We start from the raw sequence: 12874 nt of genomic DNA, 5'->3' as shown, positions 1-12874 counted from the left end.
GTTAGTTTTTTGGATCCTATAGTAAGGATCCGAAATGTTGCGGGCCATCACAAGTTCGATGTATTGCCCTAGATCTCGTCCTCATCGGATGATTCTAGACCTTAGATCAAACATGATGAAAGTAACGGCCTTATGCCTTCAAGATCTCCATTTGGTATCAAACTTGGACTCACTAGGTTGCCATGAGATGATGACCCATCGGATCAATGGTCCCCTGATCACCAAGCGCATATGCCACATGTTAATCATGATTGGTTTTGTTCATTAAGGCGCGATCGGCTTGTTATTCAATCTCACTGACAATAAATCATAAGAGAATCGCAGTTTTTAAATATTGCGTGGCCCACATTATTCAAGGATCCAAACCATTCATTTGTTGGGCCCCAATGTAAATTGGTTCTACGCTAATTCTAACCCTCTTTTTTTTTTTTTTTACCAATGGTAGAAGTTTTCATTAATACCGAAAGAAGACCAAGATGGTCAGTACAAACAGCATACTGAAAATACAAAAGAAACTCACCGATCTGTTGATGTTTCTAAAATGTCTAGCCCCTGGCCATTTTTTAGGGTTAGTATCATCCTATGGCGATAGGTTTTTAGGGCAGGGCTTATTTATGATGGGGGCCGGGGCCCAACAATTGAATGGTTTGGATTATCCAATAATATAGTCCACACTGTATCTTTAAAAAGAGATTTATACGGTGACCGATTGAGCACTTTCAAGGGCGGGGCATACACTTTTGATATTTGATCCAACAGCAGCCCACTTTTTCAGATTTTTAAAGGGCTGATGTTGGATCAAATACCACCATATAATTTCTCTTTAAAAAAAATGTGGGAAATGATATATTTGCACCCTTTTCTTCCCTGAACCACCCGCTTCGAATATAAAACAGTAGTCATAAATACACTAGAAGATGGTGGCCTGGTCTTTCAAATGAATTGGTAGAGTCCATGCAAAAGGAATGTCGCGGCTGGTCTTTCACATTTCAGACCAGCCACCTCGTGAATGGGGACAACATGGACCATAGCAAACACCACCCCCCCCCCCCCAGGGGAATTGTCGTATCGGTTTATATACTGATATAAGTAGGCTAATTATCTGCCACCTTGTGATTACAGATCAAACACGCATAACCCTGACCATTCTCTGTTCTCTAACACTTGTAATTCAATTCTACTGTTCAACTCCATTAAAAAGAATGCTAGTCTTTTAATGAAAGATTCGTCCACCAAAACCATTAAAAAGAATGCTAGTCTTTTAATGGAAGATTCGTCCACCAAAACCCAAGACCAAAGTACACACACCAAGTCGCATTCAGAACACTGTGGGGCAAAACACACAAAAGTAACACACCCAAAATATGTGTATATATGAATGACATTCTCCAACCATAGAAAATTAGAAACCTTACATGGTTACACTAAAATGTTTTAAATTTCGACCGAAATCCGAAATTTCAGGAAGGTTGAGACCGAAACCGAAATTGGGTGAAATGGAAACATTACAAAATTTCAACCGAAATTTCGTTTTCCCCAAAATTTCGGGCCAAATTTTAAGGAGTATCTCCAAAATATCTGTTTTTAATTCGTTATTTAATATTATCCCGAAATTTCGGCCGAAATTACTAAAATTTCGTCGAAATTAAATACCCTATAAAATAGCCGTTGGGAAGATTTCGTCAGATTTCGCTGAAATTTCGGAAATTTCGGTTTCGGTGAGGACCGAAACGCATTCCGAAACCGAAATTTAAAACCTTGGTTACACTACCACATTCCCACTTGCTGTCCAAGTAATAGTATATACTTGTATTATTGGTATAAATCTTTCCTAACAAAGGTAATCTCTTATAAGACTTTCGTTTTTGGGCTAGTTTTCGGTCAAAGAAATCCATAACTACTAGCATCAAGAAATGCTCTAGCTTGGAACTTGGAAGATCTAACTCTGCTCCCACCCACCATATTTTTAAAAGATAAAAAATATATATGGCATGAGGTCACGAGGCTCCTCGTTTACATTAATATAATACATGTATTAGTTTAATTTAATCTTAGGTTATAAATAAAATATACAGTTCATTTAGGGGATGATGCTGTCTTGACAAACAGGAATGATGATGGTCCACCAGACATGTGGGATTCGTTTTATAATCAGGGCCATCAATTTGATGGGTCATCCATAGAAGACACAATTTCGCAAAAAGTCATTTCGCGGCTCACTTTTGCTGGAGAGAATAGCCACCTCATAAGGATTAAATGAATAAGACAAAATCTACTAAGATGTGGCTGTTCTCTCCGGCAAAAGTGAGCCGCGGAATGGCTTTTTGTGAAATTGCCAATATATTAAAGACATTGTCTGATATTTTGCGGATGGGAAATGATATTCACAATCTATTACTATATATCTTATTCTGGTAAGGGCATTCGACACTTTATAACAAAATGTGAAATAAAGAGTCGAGTGACATTTTTTTTTTTTTGGTAGCAAAGGGTGTCCCCACCCCCTTCTGGGGTAGGACTATTTCCCTACAGATGCGCGCAATCACCCGGAAACCACGCGCATCGGGTAAGCAAGGGGGAATTCGAACGCTCATCACTGGGAACAAACCCATGACTTTACGCCAAAGAGCCACACCCTTCCGGGTTCAAGAGTCGAGTGACATTATTATAGGGAAAATGTTAAAGTCACTTTTAGGCTTGAAAATGTTTATTGGACCCACTTCTGCCTCAGAACATTCATGTGATTAGATTTGTTGTTGCAAATTGGCAATCGTAAGGCCATCCAAATGATGTTGAGAACACCTTGTTCGGATGATCAGGGCCCTGATCAAGTTTAAATTAGAGTTCTGTTACGGTCCTGAGTGGGGGCCCGCCTAGGTATGGGACTAGGTGGGACCCAGCCTGTTATGGGACAGGTTTAAAGGGCCTTGCCTAACGTGTTCCATCAGCTCTGGAGCTTTTGGCGTATCGGTAAGGTACCTAACATTTGGTATCAGAGCAGCCACCACGTCCCGTGTTCGAGTCACGGAATGGGCGACCTGTGGAGAGGACTACCTAGTTTTTTTTTTTATTTAAAAAAGGTAGAGTGAAAGCCGCCAGAGTGAAGTTACCACAGAGTGGGCCGTCGCGGAAGGGGCGACCTGTGGAAATGGTTACCTGGAAAAGAGGCCAGAGTGAAAGCCGTCACAGAGTGGGCTGCCAAGGACGGCGGATTCGGAAGCGTGGTGCTATGTTACGATCCTAAGTAGGGGCCCGCCTAGGTATGGGACTGGGTGGGACCCAGCCTAGTATGGGACAAGTTTAAAGGGGCTTGCCTAATGCATTCCATCAGCTCTGGAGCTTTGGCGTATCGGTAAGGTACCTAACATTTGGTATCAGAGCCGTCGATCTTGCGCTATGGCTGCGCCTTCGGAGTTCTGGGAATCGATACGTGAAGATCTGCAGAAAATTAAAGCATTGGTTTTGAAAATGATGGAAGGACAAAAACGATTTACGGAGGGCTTGGAAGAAATCAACAAAGCGATTAAGGAAATGCGAAAAGAAGATCAAAAGTTCACACTTGAGAAAGTTATTGTTCGTGTAGAGAAAAGTTCGAGCAAAATGCTGGATGATTTCAATGCGGTGTCATGAAAGATCATATTTCTGTTTGAGTTTGATTGTAGCGAATTTTGAAGGCGAGGTTAAATTGATCGAGGCCATTAAGATTTGGGACCTCGACCGATTGAAGTATTTTATTTAATTTTTCGATCTTGAGGACAAGGTCGTTTGTAAGGGGGAAGGAATGATACGTATATATATGGTGTATAAGAGGTAGTTATTGTAGGGATTTGTATTTTAGGCTTGTGGGTATGTGTTTTAGAGTCATGGGTGTTAATTTTAACTATGTGTCATGTTAATGGTAAGTGGGTTGATAATGTGGCAATCTCATTATGCTTGTATTTAAGTTTATGTATTTCAATGTAATGGAGGAGAAGAAAAATTTATAGCAAATGAGACTTTGTTTAGGAGAGTCATGATTCATCTCGATTTGAACCACTAGGAGGTTCGGTTGCCTCGAATCAACCATTCCCTCATCTCTTTCTATCTTTGTAAGTCCAAGGGTTCCCCATGGGTACATTCAATCATCTTGTTTTGATGATTAACAAACGCAAATTGATTAGTTGTTTATGGACTGATCATTTGCCTTGAGTGTTGTGCTTTAGACAGGTCCTACACAAGTCAAATCGTACTAGCACGCACCTGTGGACCCCGATCTTTGAGGACGGTGCCGAGGGACGCGAGATCCCTCCTGCAATCCTCTAAGATCTCCACAACGGAAGAGAGCTCTGCTAAGGAACTCTCGAAACGGATGCCACCCTCACAGCATAGCATGAGTGGCGATATAAAAAGAAAGAGATACATCCTGATCCGGAGCCGGGCCAGGGTCGAAACCGAGATATATATGAAAATAACTCAGAGTCGCCATCCATGGACACGCCATGGAACCAAAACAAATGCTCTATTTGCAATGGATAACCAGAGATACAAAAGGTCCGTGCCTGATGACGAATGGAGAAGGTCCGAAGAGCGCCCCCAATTCGCCCGAGTGCGAACACTTGGTCTCTTATGCCATTTATTTATTAACTTCGAAGAATTTTGGGCAAAAATCATGTGAAATGGGAACAATCCTCAGGAGTCGTCTACCTAAGCATGCATTTCCTGAGGATAAAGATAATAAACACCCATAAAATAAAATGAAAGATGTGTCGCTTAATGATTGCTAGGTTATGAGTGACATACCTAACTGGTGTCTAAGTTCTGGTGGACAAACACATGCATGCTACAGCTACGGGTATAGGGTCTGCACAAGAAAGTAAGAAAACACAACAAAATATACAATATAACAACACAACAAATCCTAAGACTCTAAACGATTTAGCCCGAGTCCTCGGATGGTCTGATATTCATCCAAAGAAGCCTACGTATCCCCGCCTCCACGAGAATCAAGGCAACGTAGTTCTTCGCGCCTATTCTAAGCTATGATGCCTAAGACACCTAGCCCTCTATCCTAAACTCGATCTAAAAGACCGAACCAATTATTAAAATTTATTGTACGATTATTTAAATTCCAGTGAATTGTAAATTTTAGGACACCCTATATGCCCTAACTAAATGCAGATTAGCCCTAGGCTAATGCAGGTGGTTCTTACAACCTATGTGTGACTAGGCTGTATTTCCTAAGGAAAACTAAGGGTGGACTAGCGTATCCTACTCTAGTCATCAGTCGGCGATGTGAATCGCCAACTGACCGGACGGAGGCGCTCCTATAACTCTAGGACAAACCCCTAACTCTAAAAGAAGCACACAACAAACAAACAATCAAACAACCTATCAAAAGAAAAACCCTAACTCTAAAACTCTCTATCTAGGAGAAACTCCTAACTCTAGAGGAAGATCTTTTGAAAACAAGATTTTAAAGGTTTTTGAAGAAGGTTTAAAACATTTATTTACAAAAGTCTGGCTGGACTTGGGATATGGATCCCAAGCTGCACTACGTACCTCGGAAGAGGATCAAGCCAACGTAGTTCGAAACGAACTCTCAAACTACGCTTCTAAAAGAAACACTCACACTTCAGATTTTTTAAGGTTTTTAATATTTTCAAATGTTTTTGATATTTTTAAAGTTTTCAAATGTTTTTGGATTTTAAAGCTTTTCCAATGCTCAGGACCTTTAGATGAATTCACTCTTAAAGGGAACACGCAAGAACAACCACAAACTAGGGCAAAGCCCTAAAGCAAAAGGGGAAACCCCGAATAAGCAACTAGCGTCTCAAAGAGACAAACCACAACAAGAAAGATAGCGTCCCAAGAAGAGAGAAAACGATCCAAGATCCCAAGCAAGCAAAGCTCTAATAAGACTGAGTTAGCCTCTAATCAAAAGCGAAGTAATCAACAACTCTAAAGGAGAAACTTCGAACTAACAACACTAAAGAGGGGGAACAAATGAGTCAGAGACTCTCTAATAACACTACCGAGTCAAAGACTCACTCTAAAAGAGGAGGTCACTCTAACATGAGGCTAGGTAAGCCTCCTAAAGGGGAAACTCTCTACATGAGACAAGGCTTGTCTCCGAGACACAAATGACGTAAAAAGGAATAAGAGACCTTGTGCATATTTGGCAAAGGTAAAACACCCAACCGGGCCGGACAGCTACCTAGCCCTAGGGTGCAACAAATGTGCAACCCAATACCCATAAGGGTAAGGGTATGAAGCCAAGCCGAGTAGGGTGTTCTTCCAAAACCAAACAAAGCACAAAGAGGAGAACTAGCGAGAGAATGAGACCGGGCGGGTCTCCCAAACACACACAAAGATGGGCTCTAAGCAACCTTATCATTGCCCTTGCAAGGGGGAAGCAAGGCTAAGACAACTAATTGACCAAATTGGTCTCTAATTAACAGAGGCACAAATTGAGGTGCAACCTCAGAGAGTATTCTACAAATGAGGCCAAGCAGGCCTTCTAAAGGCTAATTACTTATAAAGCCAAGACAGATGACTCCCTAATAACATCAATAAAGATCAAATGAGTCAAAGACTCCCCCGATAACATCACCACACAAACGAATGATTCAAAGGCTCTCTAAATGAGGCAAGGCATGCCTCCTATGGATACACCATTTATCAAAATCAAAGCAACCTCCTTGAGGTTAAGCTAAAAAAGATAAACAATAATAATAGCAATCATAGCATGATAAACAACATTAATTAGCCCAGACCAGCCGCTGGGTAGCCTAATGAAGTAAAACAATACCAAACACTTCAAAGCCAACCACAAACCCCAATACGGGGACTCCAATGAAATCAGATGATGCCAAAGTAATCATCTGATTTCCTACACATATAATATTTCTACAAACCGCCTTGAAATCAGACGATATTTGTGTCAAGGACATCGAATAGTGCAAATCATCTGATTTCCTTCTTCAATTAAACAATTTATTTAAATAAAATAAAATAAAAACAAATATGATAAGCTTCAAGATAGGCCAGTCAGGCAGCGAGAACGCACCAATTCACTAAAGGTCTACTGACTTAAATCCCTTAGAAATAGGGAAAAGGGTGATGACATTAGCCACACTCCCACCACAATGCTCATAGCTAGGCTAGAACACACGCTAAGAAAACAAATTGGGATAAAATAAAATACAACCTTAAGTTCATACAGGCATTTTCCGCAGCCTTAGCAAGTGTGACATTTTTAATCAAAACTTTAGCAATTCAAGTGAGTTAAAATATGCAGACACTGTCCATAGAAGAATAAGGGAACAACCACACCATACGAGCCACATTTTCCTTATGAAAATCCACATAAAAAGGAACCATAAATGTATGTAAAGTAGCAGCTCGTGATAGTGAAGTTAAAGAAATGAATTAGGCTGCCAACAATTAGCAATACCTCTTAGTTTAGGCACAGTTTAGGCACAGATCATGGTTCAAAATGAAAACTTCAGTTTTAATAAAAATAAACCCCTGAACTTTGAAGATCAATTTCCTTCCAAACAATTTCAAAATCCAAAAAACAATGATCATCCCATTACTTTACAAAGCACAAAATCAAAAGAAATTCCATAGAAATCCAAACCATATAGAAGAATCTATTCGACTAAGCAAGATCATGAACAGGGTAATTATCTTAATAAAAAATCAACATTAAAATAAAGTGAAGAAGTTACCAGAACTAATGATAGTGATTGTAGATAGTGAGATGCTCAGATTTCAGATCTGCCAGATCATATTCCAGCAAGAATTGCTCGCGAAGATGAAAGACTTTCTGCTAAGATTTTCGCTTTGGAAAATCAAAGAAAAGAAAATCCGACCTCTTGAACTTCCGGGAATCTGCATGGGTAAAGAAAATTATAGCCGGCCGGAGCTCGGATTCCGACCAGGAATTTGACCGGAGAAGAAAGCCCCATCTCCTCTCAAGCTTCTATCCAAACGCAGCGGTGCCGACTCCATTTTCCCCCCAGAAACTCAACAGACGTATGGATGCCTCGATCTCCCTCTCCTTGAACCGTTTCAAGGTGCAGATGATGATCGGAGGTGAAATTCCGGGCCGGAATGGACAGATCTGGTAGGAAATGGTGAACGGAGAAGAAAATGGGATACGAAGGCTGGATTAGAGAAGGAAATGAGTTTTGGAGAGATCTATATTGCAGATCCGAGATGGATCCGAAATGGAGGTAGATCGGAGAGGAGATATAGTTGCTGGATTCCGGCATGAATCGCCGGAGAAGATGGAAGAGGTGGAGGACGCGGCTGCCGGAAAAGGATCGGATCCGATCGGAAAATCCGATCGGAGAAGATGAAGGCGAAAGGAGAAACCCGATTCCCTCTCTCTCTCTCTCTCTCTCTCTCTCTCTCTCTCTCTCAGTGCTTCTCTGCAAATCCTCTTTTCCCTCTCACTTCTCAGATCTGAGATTTCAGATCTGAGATTTCTCCTTGGCGCAGCGATGATCTGTTGGAGCCTTGAGGTGGGAGAGATGGAGTTGGCCGACGGGAGGGTTGACCGGAGATGGTGAAGAATTTGGGAAGAGGAAGAAGACAAGGTCGATCGGAGCTCCGGCCAACTTACCGGAGGAGCGACGAGAAAACCCTCTCTCCCTCTCTCTGCCTCTCTCTCTCGAGCGAGAAAAATGAATAGTCCCTCCCTCATTTTTGATTTTTTTTCTTTATATTAAAAATAAGGGTGCTGATATCTGCACCCCTACTTGATGAAGCGCGCGGGAATTGATGAGGCGCGCCCGCCAGATTTGTCCTATTAGGTCTGGGCGCGCCCATCACAGGATAAATCGCCCCCCTTGTCACATGGATACCCCCTCTTTCCAGGCTCGTCCTATTCGACAAATCGAGTCAGATTTCTACGAAATTTTATGGGGATCTCAGGGAAACCCTAAGCTGCCCTAGGGTTTAATTTGGGACCCCAACTCACCGATTTGACGAGGTTTTCGGAAAATCAACACGAACTTGGGTCCGGTCAAAATGGGGTGTCTACATCACCTTGTTGGCCTATGCTTGAAGATGAACCAAACACAATGGCAAATGAGCTTGGAACATACTTGGACCAATCACACCTTGGAAGTACCAAGAAGAAGCTCATCATCAACCATCTCAAAGCATTGAACAAACAAATGAAGTTCATGAAGGCCAAAGGTGGAGGATCAAGAACCTAATGCAAAGGACCAAGGAGCTTGTACCACAACTTGAAGATGTCAAGCATGGAAGCTCAACCATAGAAGATCCCAGCTCAAAAGAAGAGTTCAAGAGAGTGATAGAAAGGGTAGAATGTATTCCTATCTCTCTTGCATATTCTCTTGTCAAGGCACATTGTTTAAACCCCTAAAAATATGTTTTTCAAAGAGACTAACACACCCTTTAAGGACTTAAATGGATAAGTGAATGGCTATGGTGGTGTACCAACATGTTGGGACCCATATGTCATTCAACACAAGAATGAACAAAACAGAGTTCCGAAGCAACAACCTGGACCAGCAACTAAATCCTATCAAAACTTATTTAAAAAATGTTCAAATATTTTTGAAAATATTTTTAACAGATAGCTCTCATTTTTCTCATATCCGTAGAGTATAGGAACGTCAAAATCCGACGAGAAATGAGGGAGATATGGATTTTACAAGTTCGACACTGTTTGCTGGAAACCAGTCTCGGAACTCCGAGAATTATTCTCGGAGCTCCGAGCTCGGAACTCCGAGAACATTCTCGGAGCTCCGAGAAATGCTCCAGATTCCAAAATTAAAAGCTCTGTTTGAATTCTCGGAACTCCGAGAATTTACTCGGAACTCCGAGAAATATTTTTCTTCAAAAAAATATAGCCGTTGGGGTGCAACGGCTAGTTGATTTTTTGACCTAGTTTTGACTGTTTTACCCCCCAAACGGTCACATGGATTTGGGACTTTATATACACCCATTCAAGGGTCCAAAACACATGAGGAACATTGTCCAACTCTAATAAACCCTAGAAATCCATTTGTGAATCATTTTTTGGGTTAATCTCTCACCAATCCTTCATTGTGCCTTAACTTTGGGAAAATCCACTTGAGAATCGGTTAGGTTTAAACTTGTTTATCTTTGAGAGCATCCTTGGAGCTACAACTTGTAATCAAGCCTAGTAAGAGGCTAATACTTCTTCTTCTTCTTTATTCGAACGGTGGCAAGGGCATCCGTTGTTTCTAATTTCCTTGGGTGAACCGCTTAGAACTCGGCGGAGAAGGAGAGTGATTGTATAGGTGGAAGGGCATCCTCATTTAATTCCCTTGGAGTGTAAAAGCCTTGGAGCCGGGCGTCGTGGAGGTCTCAATAGTGGAAATCCTCAAGTGCGACCTTGAGTGGAGTGGAGTAGGCCGTTGGCCGAACCACTATAAATCCTTGTTTCGCTTGCGTTGGTATTTCTCGATTTCTCACTCCCTCTCTCACTCTCTTATTTGTGCTTGTCTTATTATTTAGAATTGAGTGAGTTAGCATTGCCATCCAACGTGAATATCTTTACATTGCTAATTAGCCCACTAAATCTCCTAATTAAGTTGGTTGTTTAAACAAGGGTTTTTAAGCTTATATACATTTGTGAAAATTGGTTAAGCTTAACTAATTCAACTTAATTAACCAAAGGATAAAACTAGGGTCAAATTAGTAAAAGTTTTCTAAGAGGCAAAAGTTTTTTAACATCCTATTCACCCCCCCCCTCTAGGTTGCCAAACCAAGTCTCTACTTGGATTTCAATTGGTATCAGAGCTTGGGCTCTTAGTTAAGACCCTAACCGGTTAAGAGTTAAAAGATCAAACTTTTTGGCAACTTAAAAGATGGGATCTAGACTACCTATTTTAGATGGTTCGGATTATGGATCATGGTTGATCCATATGAAGACATACTTAAAAGGTCTAGATAAAGATATGATAAAGATAATTGAAAATGGTTTTGATTTAAATGTTAAATCTAAAAGATCAAATGATTATGATAAAAATTTATCTTTACTAAATACAAAAGCCCTAATTACAATATGTTGTGCATTACCACCTAACATTCATGAAAAAGTATCCTCTTGTAAAAATGCTAAAAATATTTTGGACTCTATTGAAAATCTTCAAAATCAAAACATGTGCTTAATGAGATTATCTAATGAAGACCCCTTGGATAATGCCGAATTCACATTTGAAGAACTTATTGAAAATGTCCAAGAATTACATAAGAAACTTGAGGATCAACTAGCTAAGAATTCAAAGTTGAAAAACAATTTAGCTAGTATTCACAAGGAGTTTAGGTCACTAGAAATAAATCATGCACATCTTAGTGAAGAAAATAAAATTTTTAAAAAAGATTTTATTGAACTAAGTGATACTATTGCTTCACTAAGAGAGGAAAATCTACTCCTTAAAGAAGAAGAAGAGAAAATTAAAATGCTTTCATCTCTTGAATTAATAAATTTTAAAATGAAAATCAATGACTTAAATATCAAGAATGAAACATTAATGTTGGAAAATCATTATTTAGAAGAAAGTGCAAAACATAGTTTTTATCATAGTCATTCTTGTAAATCATCTTGTTCATCCCGTCCATCTACCTACTCATATATGTCTTGTGATTTTTGTGGTAGATTTGGACATTACAAATCTAAATGTATGTTTAGATTTGTAAAAAGTAGTAAGTTTGTTTGGGTTAAAAAAGACTTATCACCTAGGACAAACTTGCTTGGAACCAAGATGGTTTGGATTCCAAAACCCCTAACATGATCTATATTGTGTTTATTTTAGATTAGGGGATGTGCTTTAATTGAATATCATTTGAAAATATATTTGTTGATACAATGTGCTTGTTCTTGTTTAATTTTTTTTGTATCAATACATGTTGTGCCTAAAATTGAAAATACTTTCAAAACATGTATATATAGATATCATATGCTCATATTTGCTTAACATATATCTATATATATCACCTTAAAACTCAAAGTCTATATGCTTGAATGTAATTAATTTGAGACTTTGATATAATGAGCCTAATTAAATATCATTTTGAGTTTCCTAGTTTAAGTGCCCACATATACTTAAAAATCATCATGCACTTAAAATATGTCATTCATCCACATGACAACCACAATAGAGCATTTAATGTGAAAACCATAAATTGATCCTTATAGAGTGTACAACAACATCTCTTGCCCATGTGTTCAAATTAAAAGCTTCAAGTACATCTTTAAAATTTGAACCCGTTTTGGTAGTTGCTAGGAGTTAGGCTAATTGATCACATCATTCTAGAAAAACCAAAAGAAAAGAAACCCATAGGTTTTAAAGCTTGAACTTAAATGAAACAATTTTTGGCAATCAAATAGTATTTGAGCAAAAATTGAGAAAATGCCAAAGTACTATTCTTTGAACTTTATTTTGGACAAACATGGCACTTGCTAGACAATTGAGTATTTAATTATTTTAATATATCATTTCTAGCAAAACTAAGGTATTAGATGCTATGTCTAAGAATTCACTACAAATCCCTTCTTAAACAACTTTTTGTGCCCTAGGTGAACGAACATGCACCTAGTTGTCTTATCAAAACCCATTCTATTACATGCTTAATGATTTTCATCAAATCTAATAAGAATCATAGATGGGTTAAAAATTAGTGTATTTCCAAAGAGCTTTAATTGGATAATCTCATGACTAAGATGAACCTTAATATGTATAGATATGTTATATGTATTTTGTTCAAGTAGTCATGAAAGTTCATAAATGGAATACATGTGTTCAAGGTAGTTTGCGTCATTTGATACATATATATTATAAAATCCTTGGATCTTTCCTTAAGTTCATAAAATGATATATATTATATAGGA

This window comes from Tasmannia lanceolata, unplaced genomic scaffold, assembly GCF_043159265.1.
Source record: "Tasmannia lanceolata isolate RefF3 unplaced genomic scaffold, GAP_Taslan_0.1 ptg000018l, whole genome shotgun sequence".
Classification (NCBI taxonomy): Eukaryota; Viridiplantae; Streptophyta; class Magnoliopsida; order Canellales; family Winteraceae; genus Tasmannia; species Tasmannia lanceolata.
This window is presented reverse-complemented; position numbering follows the sequence as displayed.